Source organism: Hyla sarda, unplaced genomic scaffold (assembly GCF_029499605.1).
Source record: "Hyla sarda isolate aHylSar1 unplaced genomic scaffold, aHylSar1.hap1 scaffold_523, whole genome shotgun sequence".
NCBI classification, from domain to species: domain Eukaryota; kingdom Metazoa; phylum Chordata; class Amphibia; order Anura; family Hylidae; genus Hyla; species Hyla sarda.
Window position 1 is genome coordinate 19,780 of NW_026610534.1, and position 16,343 is coordinate 36,122.

Below are 16,343 nucleotides of genomic sequence, written 5' to 3' on the forward strand. Positions count from 1 at the left end.
ACAGGGAGCCCTTGCTCGGGCTGGCCCCTTCAGCCTCAGCCTGCTCAAAGCCTGGCCATTTCCTGGCTGGGCTGCTTTTAACTCTTATATTTACACATGCCTGGCTGCAGGGGCAATGAGCTTTTCTGGCCGGGACACGGAGCTGGATGGACGGATTGTGTGCTGACAGTAGCAAGCAGCAAACCGGCACACAGGCCTCTGCGGCTTCCAGCTCTGGCTTGCCCCAAGTTGAATGGGGGAGATTCGTCAAAACCTGCGCAGAGAAAAAGCGGAGCAGTTGCCCGTAGCAACCGATCACATTGCTTCTTTTCATTTTTTATTAGCTACCTTTTTGAAACTGGAAGAAGCCATCTCATTGGATGCTTACGGGCAATGGGCCAACTTTTCCCCCAAAACAGGTTTTCGTAAATCTCCCCCCCCCCCCCGGATATTCGGGAAAGAGCCTTCCCAGGCTGGGCCAGAGGAGAAAGTGTAAAGAAACATCGCAACCTGTCTACAGCACCCGGTATTCCCAGGAGGTCAACCATCCCAGTACTGTCCGAGCCCGACCCTGCTTGGCTTCCGAGATCAGACGAGATCGGGCATACCCAGGGTGGTGTGGCCGGTAGACACTGGCTGGCCCCACTCTGTCGCACAAGCAGCTTTCCTCCAGGCCGCGGACCGTTGCGCAAAGGGCTGGACAGCAGGTAGCGCACCCCTGCGTACATTGCAGGTGAGCCCTGGGGACGTGCAGGGACTCAAGCTGATAGGACTGTAGGAGCATATCCCGTACTGTGACGTCACATAAACAACACAAGGGAGAAAGGCCATAAAAAAAGAAGAAAAGAAGCAAATGTGCAGCTAAGAAAGTGAATGTAAAAAAGGCATAGGGGAGACTGACCCCTGCTGGTTGAAGTGAGAAAAAGCAAAAAGCCTACAGCACCTGGTATTCCCAGGCGGTCTCCCATCCAAGTACTAACCAGGCCCGACCCTGCTTAGCTTCCGAGATCAGACGAGATCGGGCGTGTTCAGGGTGGTGTGGCCGTAGGCAGAGACGAGCCTCTCATTTGCAGCTCTTCTACTCTGCAGCCTGCCTGCCTGCCTGCTGCTCAGCACTGGGCCTGCTTCCTGCCCCCCTCCTTTCCACGCACTCAGCCCAGCTCCAAGGCTGCTTCAGCTCACTGGCTCTATGGCTTACGTACACAAACTGCTTTGCACAGGGAGCCCTTGCTCGGGCTGGCCCCTTCAGCCTCAGCCTGCTCAAAGCCTGGCCATTTCCTGGCTGGGCTGCTTTTAACTCTTATATTTACACATGCCTGGCTGCAGGGGCAATGAGCTTTTCTGGCCGGGACACGGAGCTGGATGGACGGATTGTGTGCTGACAGTAGCAAGCAGCAAACCGGCACACAGGCCTCTGCGGCTTCCAGCTCTGGCTTGCCCCAAGTTGAATGGGGGAGATTCGTCAAAACCTGCGCAGAGAAAAAGCGGAGCAGTTGCCCGTAGCAACCGATCACATTGCTTCTTTTCATTTTTTATTTGCTACCTTTTTGAAACTGGAAGAAGCCATCTCATTGGATGCTTACGGGCAATGGGCCAACTTTTCCCCCAAAACAGGTTTTCGTAAATCTCCCCCCCCCCCCGGATATTCGGGAAAGAGCCTTCCCAGGCTGGGCCAGAGGAGAAAGTGTAAAGAAACATCGCAACCTGTCTACAGCACCCGGTATTCCCAGGAGGTCAACCATCCCAGTACTGTCCGAGCCCGACCCTGCTTGGCTTCCGAGATCAGACGAGATCGGGCATACCCAGGGTGGTGTGGCCGGTAGACACTGGCTGGCCCCACTCTGTCGCACAAGCAGCTTTCCTCCAGGCCGCGGACCGTTGCGCAAAGGGCTGGACAGCAGGTAGCGCACCCCTGCGTACATTGCAGGTGAGCCCTGGGGACGTGCAGGGACTCAAGCTGATAGGACTGTAGGAGCATATCCCGTACTGTGACGTCACATAAACAACACAAGGGAGAAAGGCCATAAAAAAAGAAGAAAAGAAGCAAATGTGCAGCTAAGAAAGTGAATGTAAAAAAGGCATAGGGGAGACTGACCCCTGCTGGTTGAAGTGAGAAAAAGCAAAAAGCCTACAGCACCTGGTATTCCCAGGCGGTCTCCCATCCAAGTACTAACCAGGCCCGACCCTGCTTAGCTTCCGAGATCAGACGAGATCGGGCGTGTTCAGGGTGGTGTGGCCGTAGGCAGAGACAAGCCTCTCATTTGCAGCTCTTCTACTCTGCAGCCTGCCTGCCTGCCTGCCTGCCTGCCTGCTGCTCAGCACTGGGCCTGCTTCCTGCCCCCCTCCTTTCCACGCACTCAGCCCAGCTCCAAGGCTGCTTCAGCTCACTGGCTCTATGGCTTACGTACACAAACTGCTTTGCACAGGGAGCCCTTGCTCGGGCTGGCCCCTTCAGCCTCAGCCTGCTCAAAGCCTGGCCATTTCCTGGCTGGGCTGCTTTTAACTCTTATATTTACACATGCCTGGCTGCAGGGGCAATGAGCTTTTCTGGCCGGGACACGGAGCTGGATGGACGGATTGTGTGCTGACAGTAGCAAGCAGCAAACCGGCACACAGGCCTCTGCGGCTTCCAGCTCTGGCTTGCCCCAAGTTGAATGGGGGAGATTCGTCAAAACCTGCGCAGAGAAAAAGCGGAGCAGTTGCCCGTAGCAACCGATCACATTGCTTCTTTTCATTTTTTATTAGCTACCTTTTTGAAACTGGAAGAAGCCATCTCATTGGATGCTTACGGGCAATGGGCCAACTTTTCCCCCAAAACAGGTTTTCGTAAATCTCCCCCCCCCCCCCCCCCGGATATTCGGGAAAGAGCCTTCCCAGGCTGGGCCAGAGGAGAAAGTGTAAAGAAACATCGCAACCTGTCTACAGCACCCGGTATTCCCAGGAGGTCAACCATCCCAGTACTGTCCGAGCCCGACCCTGCTTGGCTTCCGAGATCAGACGAGATCGGGCATACCCAGGGTGGTGTGGCCGGTAGACACTGGCTGGCCCCACTCTGTCGCACAAGCAGCTTTCCTCCAGGCCGCGGACCGTTGCGCAAAGGGCTGGACAGCAGGTAGCGCACCCCTGCGTACATTGCAGGTGAGCCCTGGGGACGTGCAGGGACTCAAGCTGATAGGACTGTAGGAGCATATCCCGTACTGTGACGTCACATAAACAACACAAGGGAGAAAGGCCATAAAAAAAGAAGAAAAGAAGCAAATGTGCAGCTAAGAAAGTGAATGTAAAAAAGGCATAGGGGAGACTGACCCCTGCTGGTTGAAGTGAGAAAAAGCAAAAAGCCTACAGCACCTGGTATTCCCAGGCGGTCTCCCATCCAAGTACTAACCAGGCCCGACCCTGCTTAGCTTCCGAGATCAGACGAGATCGGGCGTGTTCAGGGTGGTGTGGCCGTAGGCAGAGACAAGCCTCTCATTTGCAGCTCTTCTACTCTGCAGCCTGCCTGCCTGCCTGCCTGCCTGCCTGCTGCTCAGCACTGGGCCTGCTTCCTGCCCCCCTCCTTTCCACGCACTCAGCCCAGCTCCAAGGCTGCTTCAGCTCACTGGCTCTATGGCTTACGTACACAAACTGCTTTGCACAGGGAGCCCTTGCTCGGGCTGGCCCCTTCAGCCTCAGCCTGCTCAAAGCCTGGCCATTTCCTGGCTGGGCTGCTTTTAACTCTTATATTTACACATGCCTGGCTGCAGGGGCAATGAGCTTTTCTGGCCGGGACACGGAGCTGGATGGACGGATTGTGTGCTGACAGTAGCAAGCAGCAAACCGGCACACAGGCCTCTGCGGCTTCCAGCTCTGGCTTGCCCCAAGTTGAATGGGGGAGATTCGTCAAAACCTGCGCAGAGAAAAAGCGGAGCAGTTGCCCGTAGCAACCGATCACATTGCTTCTTTTCATTTTTTATTTGCTACCTTTTTGAAACTGGAAGAAGCCATCTCATTGGATGCTTACGGGCAATGGGCCAACTTTTCCCCCAAAACAGGTTTTCGTAAATCTCCCCCCCCCCCCGATATTCGGGAAAGTGCCTTCCCAGGCTGGGCCAGAGGAGAAAGTGTAAAGAAACATCGCAACCTGTCTACAGCACCCGGTATTCCCAGGAGGTCAACCATCACAGTACTGTCCGAGCCCGACCCTGCTTGGCTTCCGAGATCAGACGAGATCGGGCATACCCAGGGTGGTGTGGCCGGTAGACACTGGCTGGCCCCACTCTGTCGCACAAGCAGCTTTCCTCCAGGCCGCGGACCGTTGCGCAAAGGGCTGGACAGCAGGTAGCGCACCCCTGCGTACATTGCAGGTGAGCCCTGGGGACGTGCAGGGACTCAAGCTGATAGGACTGTAGGAGCATATCCCGTACTGTGACGTCACATAAACAACACAAGGGAGAAAGGCCATAAAAAAAGAAGAAAAGAAGCAAATGTGCAGCTAAGAAAGTGAATGTAAAAAAGGCATAGGGGAGACTGACCCCTGCTGGTTGAAGTGAGAAAAAGCAAAAAGCCTACAGCACCTGGTATTCCCAGGCGGTCTCCCATCCAAGTACTAACCAGGCCCGACCCTGCTTAGCTTCCGAGATCAGACGAGATCGGGCGTGTTCAGGGTGGTGTGGCCGTAGGCAGAGACGAGCCTCTCATTTGCAGCTCTTCTACTCTGCAGCCTGCCTGCCTGCTGCTCAGCACTGGGCCTGCTTCCTGCCCCCCTCCTTTCCACGCACTCAGCCCAGCTCCAAGGCTGCTTCAGCTCACTGGCTCTATGGCTTACGTACACAAAGTGCTTTGCACAGGGAGCCCTTGCTCGGGCTGGCCCCTTCAGCCTCAGCCTGCTCAAAGCCTGGCCATTTCCTGGCTGGGCTGCTTTTAACTCTTATATTTACACATGCCTGGCTGCAGGGGCAATGAGCTTTTCTGGCCGGGACACGGAGCTGGATGGACGGATTGTGTGCTGACAGTAGCAAGCAGCAAACCGGCACACAGGCCTCTGCGGCTTCCAGCTCTGGCTTGCCCCAAGTTGAATGGGGGAGATTCGTCAAAACCTGCGCAGAGAAAAAGCGGAGCAGTTGCCCGTAGCAACCGATCACATTGCTTCTTTTCATTTTTTATTTGCTACCTTTTTGAAACTGGAAGAAGCCATCTCATTGGATGCTTACGGGCAATGGGCCAACTTTTCCCCCAAAACAGGTTTTCGTAAATCTCCCCCCCCCCCGATATTCGGGAAAGTGCCTTCCCAGGCTGGGCCAGAGGAGAAAGTGTAAAGAAACATCGCAACCTGTCTACAGCACCCGGTATTCCCAGGAGGTCAACCATCCCAGTACTGTCCGAGCCCGACCCTGCTTGGCTTCCGAGATCAGGCATACCCAGGGTGGTGTGGCCGGTAGACACTGGCTGGCCCCACTCTGTCGCACAAGCAGCTTTCCTCCAGGCCGCGGACCGTTGCGCAAAGGGCTGGACAGCAGGTAGCGCACCCCTGCGTACATTGCAGGTGAGCCCTGGGGACGTGCAGGGACTCAAGCTGATAGGACTGTAGGAGCATATCCCGTACTGTGACGTCACATAAACAACACAAGGGAGAAAGGCCATAAAAAAAGAAGAAAAGAAGCAAATGTGCAGCTAAGAAAGTGAATGTAAAAAAGGCATAGGGGAGACTGACCCCTGCTGGTTGAAGTGAGAAAAAGCAAAAAGCCTACAGCACCTGGTATTCCCAGGCGGTCTCCCATCCAAGTACTAACCAGGCCCGACCCTGCTTAGCTTCCGAGATCAGACGAGATCGGGCGTGTTCAGGGTGGTGTGGCCGTAGGCAGAGACGAGCCTCTCATTTGCAGCTCTTCTACTCTGCAGCCTGCCTGCCTGCCTGCTGCTCAGCACTGGGCCTGCTTCCTGCCCCCCTCCTTTCCACGCACTCAGCCCAGCTCCAAGGCTGCTTCAGCTCACTGGCTCTATGGCTTACGTACACAAACTGCTTTGCACAGGGAGCCCTTGCTCGGGCTGGCCCCTTCAGCCTCAGCCTGCTCAAAGCCTGGCCATTTCCTGGCTGGGCTGCTTTTAACTCTTATATTTACACATGCCTGGCTGCAGGGGCAATGAGCTTTTCTGGCCGGGACACGGAGCTGGATGGACGGATTGTGTGCTGACAGTAGCAAGCAGCAAACCGGCACACAGGCCTCTGCGGCTTCCAGCTCTGGCTTGCCCCAAGTTGAATGGGGGAGATTCGTCAAAACCTGCGCAGAGAAAAAGCGGAGCAGTTGCCCGTAGCAACCGATCACATTGCTTCTTTTCATTTTTTATTTGCTACCTTTTTGAAACTGGAAGAAGCCATCTCATTGGATGCTTACGGGCAATGGGCCAACTTTTCCCCCAAAACAGGTTTTCGTAAATCTCCCCCCCCCCGATATTCGGGAAAGTGCCTTCCCAGGCTGGGCCAGAGGAGAAAGTGTAAAGAAACATCGCAACCTGTCTACAGCACCCGGTATTCCCAGGAGGTCAACCATCCCAGTACTGTCCGAGCCCGACCCTGCTTGGCTTCCGAGATCAGGCATACCCAGGGTGGTGTGGCCGGTAGACACTGGCTGGCCCCACTCTGTCGCACAAGCAGCTTTCCTCCAGGCCGCGGACCGTTGCGCAAAGGGCTGGACAGCAGGTAGCGCACCCCTGCGTACATTGCAGGTGAGCCCTGGGGACGTGCAGGGACTCAAGCTGATAGGACTGTAGGAGCATATCCCGTACTGTGACGTCACATAAACAACACAAGGGAGAAAGGCCATAAAAAAAGAAGAAAAGAAGCAAATGTGCAGCTAAGAAAGTGAATGTAAAAAAGGCATAGGGGAGACTGACCCCTGCTGGTTGAAGTGAGAAAAAGCAAAAAGCCTACAGCACCTGGTATTCCCAGGCGGTCTCCCATCCAAGTACTAACCAGGCCCGACCCTGCTTAGCTTCCGAGATCAGACGAGATCGGGCGTGTTCAGGGTGGTGTGGCCGTAGGCAGAGACGAGCCTCTCATTTGCAGCTCTTCTACTCTGCAGCCTGCCTGCCTGCCTGCTGCTCAGCACTGGGCCTGCTTCCTGCCCCCCTCCTTTCCACGCACTCAGCCCAGCTCCAAGGCTGCTTCAGCTCACTGGCTCTATGGCTTACGTACACAAAGTGCTTTGCACAGGGAGCCCTTGCTCGGGCTGGCCCCTTCAGCCTCAGCCTGCTCAAAGCCTGGCCATTTCCTGGCTGGGCTGCTTTTAACTCTTATATTTACACATGCCTGGCTGCAGGGGCAATGAGCTTTTCTGGCCGGGACACGGAGCTGGATGGACGGATTGTGTGCTGACAGTAGCAAGCAGCAAACCGGCACACAGGCCTCTGCGGCTTCCAGCTCTGGCTTGCCCCAAGTTGAATGGGGGAGATTCGTCAAAACCTGCGCAGAGAAAAAGCGGAGCAGTTGCCCGTAGCAACCGATCACATTGCTTCTTTTCATTTTTTATTAGCTACCTTTTTGAAACTGGAAGAAGCCATCTCATTGGATGCTTACGGGCAATGGGCCAACTTTTCCCCCAAAACAGGTTTTCGTAAATCTCCCCCCCACCCCCCCCGGATATTCGGGAAAGAGCCTTCCCAGGCTGGGCCAGAGGAGAAAGTGTAAAGAAACATCGCAACCTGTCTACAGCACCCGGTATTCCCAGGAGGTCAACCATCCCAGTACTGTCCGAGCCCGACCCTGCTTGGCTTCCGAGATCAGACGAGATCGGGCATACCCAGGGTGGTGTGGCCGGTAGACACTGGCTGGCCCCACTCTGTCGCACAAGCAGCTTTCCTCCAGGCCGCGGACCGTTGCGCAAAGGGCTGGACAGCAGGTAGCGCACCCCTGCGTACATTGCAGGTGAGCCCTGGGGACGTGCAGGGACTCAAGCTGATAGGACTGTAGGAGCATATCCCGTACTGTGACGTCACATAAACAACACAAGGGAGAAAGGCCATAAAAAAAGAAGAAAAGAAGCAAATGTGCAGCTAAGAAAGTGAATGTAAAAAAGGCATAGGGGAGACTGACCCCTGCTGGTTGAAGTGAGAAAAAGCAAAAAGCCTACAGCACCTGGTATTCCCAGGCGGTCTCCCATCCAAGTACTAACCAGGCCCGACCCTGCTTAGCTTCCGAGATCAGGCGTGTTCAGGGTGGTGTGGCCGTAGGCAGAGACAAGCCTCTCATTTGCAGCTCTTCTACTCTGCAGCCTGCCTGCCTGCCTGCCTGCCTGCCTGCTGCTCAGCACTGGGCCTGCTTCCTGCCCCCCTCCTTTCCACGCACTCAGCCCAGCTCCAAGGCTGCTTCAGCTCACTGGCTCTATGGCTTACGTACACAAAGTGCTTTGCACAGGGAGCCCTTGCTCGGGCTGGCCCCTTCAGCCTCAGCCTGCTCAAAGCCTGGCCATTTCCTGGCTGGGCTGCTTTTAACTCTTATATTTACACATGCCTGGCTGCAGGGGCAATGAGCTTTTCTGGCCGGGACACGGAGCTGGATGGACGGATTGTGTGCTGACAGTAGCAAGCAGCAAACCGGCACACAGGCCTCTGCGGCTTCCAGCTCTGGCTTGCCCCAAGTTGAATGGGGGAGATTCGTCAAAACCTGCGCAGAGAAAAAGCGGAGCAGTTGCCCGTAGCAACCGATCACATTGCTTCTTTTCATTTTTTATTTGCTACCTTTTTGAAACTGGAAGAAGCCATCTCATTGGATGCTTACGGGCAATGGGCCAACTTTTCCCCCAAAACAGGTTTTCGTAAATCTCCCCCCCCCCCCGATATTCGGGAAAGTGCCTTCCCAGGCTGGGCCAGAGGAGAAAGTGTAAAGAAACATTGCAACCTGTCTACAGCACCCGGTATTCCCAGGAGGTCAACCATCCCAGTACTGTCCGAGCCCGACCCTGCTTGGCTTCCGAGATCAGACGAGATCGGGCGTGTTCAGGGTGGTGTGGCCGTAGGCAGAGACGAGCCTCTCATTTGCAGCTCTTCTACTCTGCAGCCTGCCTGCCTGCCTGCCTGCTGCTCAGCACTGGGCCTGCTTCCTGCCCCCCTCCTTTCCACGCACTCAGCCCAGCTCCAAGGCTGCTTCAGCTCACTGGCTCTATGGCTTACGTACACAAACTGCTTTGCACAGGGAGCCCTTGCTCGGGCTGGCCCCTTCAGCCTCAGCCTGCTCAAAGCCTGGCCATTTCCTGGCTGGGCTGCTTTTAACTCTTATATTTACACATGCCTGGCTGCAGGGGCAATGAGCTTTTCTGGCCGGGACACGGAGCTGGATGGACGGATTGTGTGCTGACAGTAGCAAGCAGCAAACCGGCACACAGGCCTCTGCGGCTTCCAGCTCTGGCTTGCCCCAAGTTGAATGGGGGAGATTCGTCAAAACCTGCGCAGAGAAAAAGCGGAGCAGTTGCCCGTAGCAACCGATCACATTGCTTCTTTTAATTTTTTATTTGCTACCTTTTTGAAACTGGAAGAAGCCATCTCATTGGATGCTTACGGGCAATGGGCCAACTTTTCCCCCAAAACAGGTTTTCGTAAATCTCCCCCCCCCCCCCCGATATTCGGGAAAGTGCCTTCCCAGGCTGGGCCAGAGGAGAAAGTGTAAAGAAACATCGCAACCTGTCTACAGCACCCGGTATTCCCTGGAGGTCAACCATCCCAGTACTGTCCGAGCCCGACCCTGCTTGGCTTCCGAGATCAGACGAGATCGGGCGTGTTCAGGGTGGTGTGGCCGTAGGCAGAGACGAGCCTCTCATTTGCAGCTCTTCTACTCTGCAGCCTGCCTGCCTGCCTGCTGCTCAGCACTGGGCCTGCTTCCTGCCCCCCTCCTTTCCACGCACTCAGCCCAGCTCCAAGGCTGCTTCAGCTCACTGGCTCTATGGCTTACGTACACAAACTGCTTTGCACAGGGAGCCCTTGCTCGGGCTGGCCCCTTCAGCCTCAGCCTGCTCAAAGCCTGGCCATTTCCTGGCTGGGCTGCTTTTAACTCTTATATTTACACATGCCTGGCTGCAGGGGCAATGAGCTTTTCTGGCCGGGACACGGAGCTGGATGGACGGATTGTGTGCTGACAGTAGCAAGCAGCAAACCGGCACACAGGCCTCTGCGGCTTCCAGCTCTGGCTTGCCCCAAGTTGAATGGGGGAGATTCGTCAAAACCTGCGCAGAGAAAAAGCGGAGCAGTTGCCCGTAGCAACCGATCACATTGCTTCTTTTCATTTTTTATTTGCTACCTTTTTGAAACTGGAAGAAGCCATCTCATTGGATGCTTACGGGCAATGGGCCAACTTTTCCCCCAAAACAGGTTTTCGTAAATCTCCCCCCCCCCCCCCCGATATTCGGGAAAGTGCCTTCCCAGGCTGGGCCAGAGGAGAAAGTGTAAAGAAACATCGCAACCTGTCTACAGCACCCGGTATTCCCAGGAGGTCAACCATCCCAGTACTGTCCGAGCCCGACCCTGCTTGGCTTCCGAGATCAGACGAGATCGGGCATACCCAGGGTGGTGTGGCCGGTAGACACTGGCTGGCCCCACTCTGTCGCACAAGCAGCTTTCCTCCAGGCCGCGGACCGTTGCGCAAAGGGCTGGACAGCAGGTAGCGCACCCCTGCGTACATTGCAGGTGAGCCCTGGGGACGTGCAGGGACTCAAGCTGATAGGACTGTAGGAGCATATCCCGTACTGTGACGTCACATAAACAACACAAGGGAGAAAGGCCATAAAAAAAGAAGAAAAGAAGCAAATGTGCAGCTAAGAAAGTGAATGTAAAAAAGGCATAGGGGAGACTGACCCCTGCTGGTTGAAGTGAGAAAAAGCAAAAAGCCTACAGCACCTGGTATTCCCAGGCGGTCTCCCATCCAAGTACTAACCAGGCCCGACCCTGCTTAGCTTCCGAGATCAGACGAGATCGGGCGTGTTCAGGGTGGTGTGGCCGTAGGCAGAGACGAGCCTCTCATTTGCAGCTCTTCTACTCTGCAGCCTGCCTGCCTGCCTGCTGCTCAGCACTGGGCCTGCTTCCTGCCCCCCTCCTTTCCACGCACTCAGCCCAGCTCCAAGGCTGCTTCAGCTCACTGGCTCTATGGCTTACGTACACAAACTGCTTTGCACAGGGAGCCCTTGCTCGGGCTGGCCCCTTCAGCCTCAGCCTGCTCAAAGCCTGGCCATTTCCTGGCTGGGCTGCTTTTAACTCTTATATTTACACATGCCTGGCTGCAGGGGCACTGAGCTTTTCTGGCCGGGACACGGAGCTGGATGGACGGATTGTGTGCTGACAGTAGCAAGCAGCAAACCGGCACACAGGCCTCTGCGGCTTCCAGCTCTGGCTTGCCCCAAGTTGAATGGGGGAGATTCGTCAAAACCTGCGCAGAGAAAAAGCGGAGCAGTTGCCCGTAGCAACCGATCACATTGCTTCTTTTCATTTTTTATTTGCTACCTTTTTGAAACTGGAAGAAGCCATCTCATTGGATGCTTACGGGCAATGGGCCAACTTTTCCCCCAAAACAGGTTTTCGTAAATCTCCCCCCCCCCCCCCCGATATTCGGGAAAGTGCCTTCCCAGGCTGGGCCAGAGGAGAAAGTGTAAAGAAACATCGCAACCTGTCTACAGCACCCGGTATTCCCAGGAGGTCAACCATCCCAGTACTGTCCGAGCCCGACCCTGCTTGGCTTCCAAGATCAGACGAGATCGGGCATACCCAGGGTGGTGTGGCCGGTAGACACTGGCTGGCCCCACTCTGTCGCACAAGCAGCTTTCCTCCAGGCCGCGGACCGTTGCGCAAAGGGCTGGACAGCAGGTAGCGCACCCCTGCGTACATTGCAGGTGAGCCCTGGGGACGTGCAGGGACTCAAGCTGATAGGACTGTAGGAGCATATCCCGTACTGTGACGTCACATAAACAACACAAGGGAGAAAGGCCATAAAAAAAGAAGAAAAGAAGCAAATGTGCAGCTAAGAAAGTGAATGTAAAAAAGGCATAGGGGAGACTGACCCCTGCTGGTTGAAGTGAGAAAAAGCAAAAAGCCTACAGCACCTGGTATTCCCAGGCGGTCTCCCATCCAAGTACTAACCAGGCCCGACCCTGCTTAGCTTCCGAGATCAGACGAGATCGGGCGTGTTCAGGGTGGTGTGGCCGTAGGCAGAGACGAGCCTCTCATTTGCAGCTCTTCTACTCTGCAGCCTGCCTGCCTGCCTGCCTGCTGCTCAGCACTGGGCCTGCTTCCTGCCCCCCTCCTTTCCACGCACTCAGCCCAGCTCCAAGGCTGCTTCAGCTCACTGGCTCTATGGCTTACGTACACAAACTGCTTTGCACAGGGAGCCCTTGCTCGGGCTGGCCCCTTCAGCCTCAGCCTGCTCAAAGCCTGGCCATTTCCTGGCTGGGCTGCTTTTAACTCTTATATTTACACATGCCTGGCTGCAGGGGCAATGAGCTTTTCTGGCCGGGACACGGAGCTGGATGGACGGATTGTGTGCTGACAGTAGCAAGCAGCAAACCGGCACACAGGCCTCTGCGGCTTCCAGCTCTGGCTTGCCCCAAGTTGAATGGGGGAGATTCGTCAAAACCTGCGCAGAGAAAAAGCGGAGCAGTTGCCCGTAGCAACCGATCACATTGCTTCTTTTCATTTTTTATTAGCTACCTTTTTGAAACTGGAAGAAGCCATCTCATTGGATGCTTACGGGCAATGGGCCAACTTTTCCCCCAAAACAGGTTTTCGTAAATCTCCCCCCCCCCCCGGATATTCGGGAAAGTGCCTTCCCAGGCTGGGCCAGAGGAGAAAGTGTAAAGAAACATCGCAACCTGTCTACAGCACCCGGTATTCCCAGGAGGTCAACCATCCCAGTACTGTCCGAGCCCGACCCTGCTTGGCTTCCGAGATCAGACGAGATCGGGCATACCCAGGGTGGTGTGGCCGGTAGACACTGGCTGGCCCCACTCTGTCGCACAAGCAGCTTTCCTCCAGGCCGCGGACCGTTGCGCAAAGGGCTGGACAGCAGGTAGCGCACCCCTGCGTACATTGCAGGTGAGCCCTGGGGACGTGCAGGGACTCAAGCTGATAGGACTGTAGGAGCATATCCCGTACTGTGACGTCACATAAACAACACAAGGGAGAAAGGCCATAAAAAAAGAAGAAAAGAAGCAAATGTGCAGCTAAGAAAGTGAATGTAAAAAAGGCATAGGGGAGACTGACCCCTGCTGGTTGAAGTGAGAAAAAGCAAAAAGCCTACAGCACCTGGTATTCCCAGGCGGTCTCCCATCCAAGTACTAACCAGGCCCGACCCTGCTTAGCTTCCGAGATCAGACGAGATCGGGCGTGTTCAGGGTGGTGTGGCCGTAGGCAGAGACGAGCCTCTCATTTGCAGCTCTTCTACTCTGCAGCCTGCCTGCCTGCCTGCCTGCCTGCCTGCTGCTCAGCACTGGGCCTGCTTCCTGCCCCCCTCCTTTCCACGCACTCAGCCCAGCTCCAAGGCTGCTTCAGCTCACTGGCTCTATGGCTTACGTACACAAACTGCTTTGCACAGGGAGCCCTTGCTCGGGCTGGCCCCTTCAGCCTCAGCCTGCTCAAAGCCTGGCCATTTCCTGGCTGGGCTGCTTTTAACTCTTATATTTACACATGCCTGGCTGCAGGGGCAATGAGCTTTTCTGGCCGGGACACGGAGCTGGATGGACGGATTGTGTGCTGACAGTAGCAAGCAGCAAACCGGCACACAGGCCTCTGCGGCTTCCAGCTCTGGCTTGCCCCAAGTTGAATGGGGGAGATTCGTCAAAACCTGCGCAGAGAAAAAGCGGAGCAGTTGCCCGTAGCAACCGATCACATTGCTTCTTTTCATTTTTTATTTGCTACCTTTTTGAAACTGGAAGAAGCCATCTCATTGGATGCTTACGGGCAATGGGCCAACTTTTCCCCCAAAACAGGTTTTCGTAAATCTCCCCCCCCCCCGATATTCGGGAAAGTGCCTTCCCAGGCTGGGCCAGAGGAGAAAGTGTAAAGAAACATCGCAACCTGTCTACAGCACCCGGTATTCCCAGGAGGTCAACCATCCCAGTACTGTCCGAGCCCGACCCTGCTTGGCTTCCGAGATCAGACGAGATCGGGCGTGTTCAGGGTGGTGTGGCCGTAGGCAGAGACGAGCCTCTCATTTGCAGCTCTTCTACTCTGCAGCCTGCCTGCCTGCCTGCTGCTCAGCACTGGGCCTGCTTCCTGCCCCCCTCCTTTCCACGCACTCAGCCCAGCTCCAAGGCTGCTTCAGCTCACTGGCTCTATGGCTTACGTACACAAAGTGCTTTGCACAGGGAGCCCTTGCTCGGGCTGGCCCCTTCACTGCTCAAAGCCTGGCCATTTCCTGGCTGGGCTGCTTTTAACTCTTATATTTACACATGCCTGGCTGCAGGGGCAATGAGCTTTTCTGGCCGGGACACGGAGCTGGATGGACGGATTGTGTGCTGACAGTAGCAAGCAGCAAACCGGCACACAGGCCTCTGCGGCTTCCAGCTCTGGCTTGCCCCAAGTTGAATGGGGGAGATTCGTCAAAACCTGCGCAGAGAAAAAGCGGAGCAGTTGCCCGTAGCAACCGATCACATTGCTTCTTTTCATTTTTTATTTGCTACCTTTTTGAAACTGGAAGAAGCCATCTCATTGGATGCTTACGGGCAATGGGCCAACTTTTCCCCCAAAACAGGTTTTCGTAAATCTCCCCCCCCCCGATATTCGGGAAAGTGCCTTCCCAGGCTGGGCCAGAGGAGAAAGTGTAAAGAAACATCGCAACCTGTCTACAGCACCCGGTATTCCCAGGAGGTCAACCATCCCAGTACTGTCCGAGCCCGACCCTGCTTGGCTTCCGAGATCAGACGAGATCGGGCATACCCAGGGTGGTGTGGCCGGTAGACACTGGCTGGCCCCACTCTGTCGCACAAGCAGCTTTCCTCCAGGCCGCGGACCGTTGCGCAAAGGGCTGGACAGCAGGTAGCGCACCCCTGCGTACATTGCAGGTGAGCCCTGGGGACGTGCAGGGACTCAAGCTGATAGGACTGTAGGAGCATATCCCGTACTGTGACGTCACATAAACAACACAAGGGAGAAAGGCCATAAAAAAAGAAGAAAAGAAGCAAATGTGCAGCTAAGAAAGTGAATGTAAAAAAGGCATAGGGGAGACTGACCCCTGCTGGTTGAAGTGAGAAAAAGCAAAAAGCCTACAGCACCTGGTATTCCCAGGCGGTCTCCCATCCAAGTACTAACCAGGCCCGACCCTGCTTAGCTTCCGAGATCAGACGAGATCGGGCGTGTTCAGGGTGGTGTGGCCGTAGGCAGAGACGAGCCTCTCATTTGCAGCTCTTCTACTCTGCAGCCTGCCTGCCTGCCTGCCTGCTGCTCAGCACTGGGCCTGCTTCCTGCCCCCCTCCTTTCCACGCACTCAGCCCAGCTCCAAGGCTGCTTCAGCTCACTGGCTCTATGGCTTACGTACACAAACTGCTTTGCACAGGGAGCCCTTGCTCGGGCTGGCCCCTTCAGCCTCAGCCTGCTCAAAGCCTGGCCATTTCCTGGCTGGGCTGCTTTTAACTCTTATATTTACACATGCCTGGCTGCAGGGGCAATGAGCTTTTCTGGCCGGGACACGGAGCTGGATGGACGGATTGTGTGCTGACAGTAGCAAGCAGCAAACCGGCACACAGGCCTCTGCGGCTTCCAGCTCTGGCTTGCCCCAAGTTGAATGGGGGAGATTCGTCAAAACCTGCGCAGAGAAAAAGCGGAGCAGTTGCCCGTAGCAACCGATCACATTGCTTCTTTTCATTTTTTATTTGCTACCTTTTTGAAACTGGAAGAAGCCATCTCATTGGATGCTTACGGGCAATGGGCCAACTTTTCCCCCAAAACAGGTTTTCGTAAATCTCCCCCCCCCCGATATTCGGGAAAGTGCCTTCCCAGGCTGGGCCAGAGGAGAAAGTGTAAAGAAACATCGCAACCTGTCTACAGCACCCGGTATTCCCAGGAGGTCAACCATCCCAGTACTGTCCGAGCCCGACCCTGCTTGGCTTCCGAGATCAGACGAGATCGGGCGTGTTCAGGGTGGTGTGGCCGTAGGCAGAGACGAGCCTCTCATTTGCAGCTCTTCTACTCTGCAGCCTGCCTGCCTGCCTGCTGCTCAGCACTGGGCCTGCTTCCTGCCCCCCTCCTTTCCACGCACTCAGCCCAGCTCCAAGGCTGCTTCAGCTCACTGGCTCTATGGCTTACGTACACAAAGTGCTTTGCACAGGGAGCCCTTGCTCGGGCTGGCCCCTTCAGCCTCAGCCTGCTCAAAGCCTGGCCATTTCCTGGCTGGGCTGCTTTTAACTCTTATATTTACA

At 55.5% G+C, this 16,343-nt stretch overlaps 14 non-coding genes and 12 pseudogenes across 14 annotated transcripts; all 26 read right to left on the reverse strand.

The window, feature by feature from the left end:
* Positions 1 to 490: 490 nt before the first annotated feature.
* On the reverse strand, positions 491 to 610 carry LOC130338595 (5S ribosomal RNA; annotated as a pseudogene).
* Positions 611 to 910: 300 nt separating this feature from the next.
* LOC130338743 (5S ribosomal RNA) lies at positions 911 to 1,029 on the reverse strand. The gene has a single exon (XR_008879272.1). It is a non-coding gene; the product is annotated as a 5S ribosomal RNA (ribosomal RNA).
* Positions 1,030 to 1,684: 655 nt separating this feature from the next.
* LOC130338597 (5S ribosomal RNA) lies at positions 1,685 to 1,804 on the reverse strand (annotated as a pseudogene).
* Positions 1,805 to 2,104: 300 nt separating this feature from the next.
* On the reverse strand, positions 2,105 to 2,223 carry LOC130338756 (5S ribosomal RNA). Its single transcript, XR_008879274.1, has one exon. It is a non-coding gene; the product is annotated as a 5S ribosomal RNA (ribosomal RNA).
* Positions 2,224 to 2,895: 672 nt separating this feature from the next.
* Positions 2,896 to 3,015, reverse strand: LOC130338598 (5S ribosomal RNA; annotated as a pseudogene).
* Positions 3,016 to 3,315: 300 nt separating this feature from the next.
* LOC130338768 (5S ribosomal RNA) lies at positions 3,316 to 3,434 on the reverse strand. The gene has a single exon (XR_008879275.1). It is a non-coding gene; the product is annotated as a 5S ribosomal RNA (ribosomal RNA).
* A 666-nt stretch (positions 3,435 to 4,100) lies between these two features.
* Positions 4,101 to 4,220, reverse strand: LOC130338771 (5S ribosomal RNA; annotated as a pseudogene).
* Positions 4,221 to 4,520: 300 nt separating this feature from the next.
* Positions 4,521 to 4,639, reverse strand: LOC130338780 (5S ribosomal RNA). Its single transcript, XR_008879276.1, has one exon. It is a non-coding gene; the product is annotated as a 5S ribosomal RNA (ribosomal RNA).
* A 649-nt stretch (positions 4,640 to 5,288) lies between these two features.
* LOC130338779 (5S ribosomal RNA) lies at positions 5,289 to 5,398 on the reverse strand (annotated as a pseudogene).
* Positions 5,399 to 5,698: 300 nt separating this feature from the next.
* LOC130338785 (5S ribosomal RNA) lies at positions 5,699 to 5,817 on the reverse strand. Its single transcript, XR_008879277.1, has one exon. It is a non-coding gene; the product is annotated as a 5S ribosomal RNA (ribosomal RNA).
* Positions 5,818 to 6,469: 652 nt separating this feature from the next.
* On the reverse strand, positions 6,470 to 6,579 carry LOC130338781 (5S ribosomal RNA; annotated as a pseudogene).
* A 300-nt stretch (positions 6,580 to 6,879) lies between these two features.
* LOC130338787 (5S ribosomal RNA) lies at positions 6,880 to 6,998 on the reverse strand. The gene has a single exon (XR_008879278.1). It is a non-coding gene; the product is annotated as a 5S ribosomal RNA (ribosomal RNA).
* Positions 6,999 to 7,657: 659 nt separating this feature from the next.
* Positions 7,658 to 7,777, reverse strand: LOC130338600 (5S ribosomal RNA; annotated as a pseudogene).
* Positions 7,778 to 8,077: 300 nt separating this feature from the next.
* On the reverse strand, positions 8,078 to 8,186 carry LOC130338580 (5S ribosomal RNA; annotated as a pseudogene).
* Positions 8,187 to 8,852: 666 nt separating this feature from the next.
* On the reverse strand, positions 8,853 to 8,971 carry LOC130338563 (5S ribosomal RNA). The gene has a single exon (XR_008879243.1). It is a non-coding gene; the product is annotated as a 5S ribosomal RNA (ribosomal RNA).
* Positions 8,972 to 9,631: 660 nt separating this feature from the next.
* On the reverse strand, positions 9,632 to 9,750 carry LOC130338579 (5S ribosomal RNA). Its single transcript, XR_008879257.1, has one exon. It is a non-coding gene; the product is annotated as a 5S ribosomal RNA (ribosomal RNA).
* Positions 9,751 to 10,407: 657 nt separating this feature from the next.
* On the reverse strand, positions 10,408 to 10,527 carry LOC130338601 (5S ribosomal RNA; annotated as a pseudogene).
* Positions 10,528 to 10,827: 300 nt separating this feature from the next.
* LOC130338788 (5S ribosomal RNA) lies at positions 10,828 to 10,946 on the reverse strand. Its single transcript, XR_008879279.1, has one exon. It is a non-coding gene; the product is annotated as a 5S ribosomal RNA (ribosomal RNA).
* Positions 10,947 to 11,603: 657 nt separating this feature from the next.
* On the reverse strand, positions 11,604 to 11,723 carry LOC130338774 (5S ribosomal RNA; annotated as a pseudogene).
* Positions 11,724 to 12,023: 300 nt separating this feature from the next.
* LOC130338789 (5S ribosomal RNA) lies at positions 12,024 to 12,142 on the reverse strand. The gene has a single exon (XR_008879280.1). It is a non-coding gene; the product is annotated as a 5S ribosomal RNA (ribosomal RNA).
* A 659-nt stretch (positions 12,143 to 12,801) lies between these two features.
* LOC130338602 (5S ribosomal RNA) lies at positions 12,802 to 12,921 on the reverse strand (annotated as a pseudogene).
* Positions 12,922 to 13,221: 300 nt separating this feature from the next.
* Positions 13,222 to 13,340, reverse strand: LOC130338790 (5S ribosomal RNA). Its single transcript, XR_008879281.1, has one exon. It is a non-coding gene; the product is annotated as a 5S ribosomal RNA (ribosomal RNA).
* Positions 13,341 to 14,005: 665 nt separating this feature from the next.
* On the reverse strand, positions 14,006 to 14,124 carry LOC130338564 (5S ribosomal RNA). The gene has a single exon (XR_008879244.1). It is a non-coding gene; the product is annotated as a 5S ribosomal RNA (ribosomal RNA).
* A 644-nt stretch (positions 14,125 to 14,768) lies between these two features.
* On the reverse strand, positions 14,769 to 14,888 carry LOC130338603 (5S ribosomal RNA; annotated as a pseudogene).
* Positions 14,889 to 15,188: 300 nt separating this feature from the next.
* On the reverse strand, positions 15,189 to 15,307 carry LOC130338791 (5S ribosomal RNA). Its single transcript, XR_008879282.1, has one exon. It is a non-coding gene; the product is annotated as a 5S ribosomal RNA (ribosomal RNA).
* A 656-nt stretch (positions 15,308 to 15,963) lies between these two features.
* Positions 15,964 to 16,082, reverse strand: LOC130338565 (5S ribosomal RNA). Its single transcript, XR_008879245.1, has one exon. It is a non-coding gene; the product is annotated as a 5S ribosomal RNA (ribosomal RNA).
* Between the last annotated feature and the right edge of the window lie 261 nt (positions 16,083 to 16,343).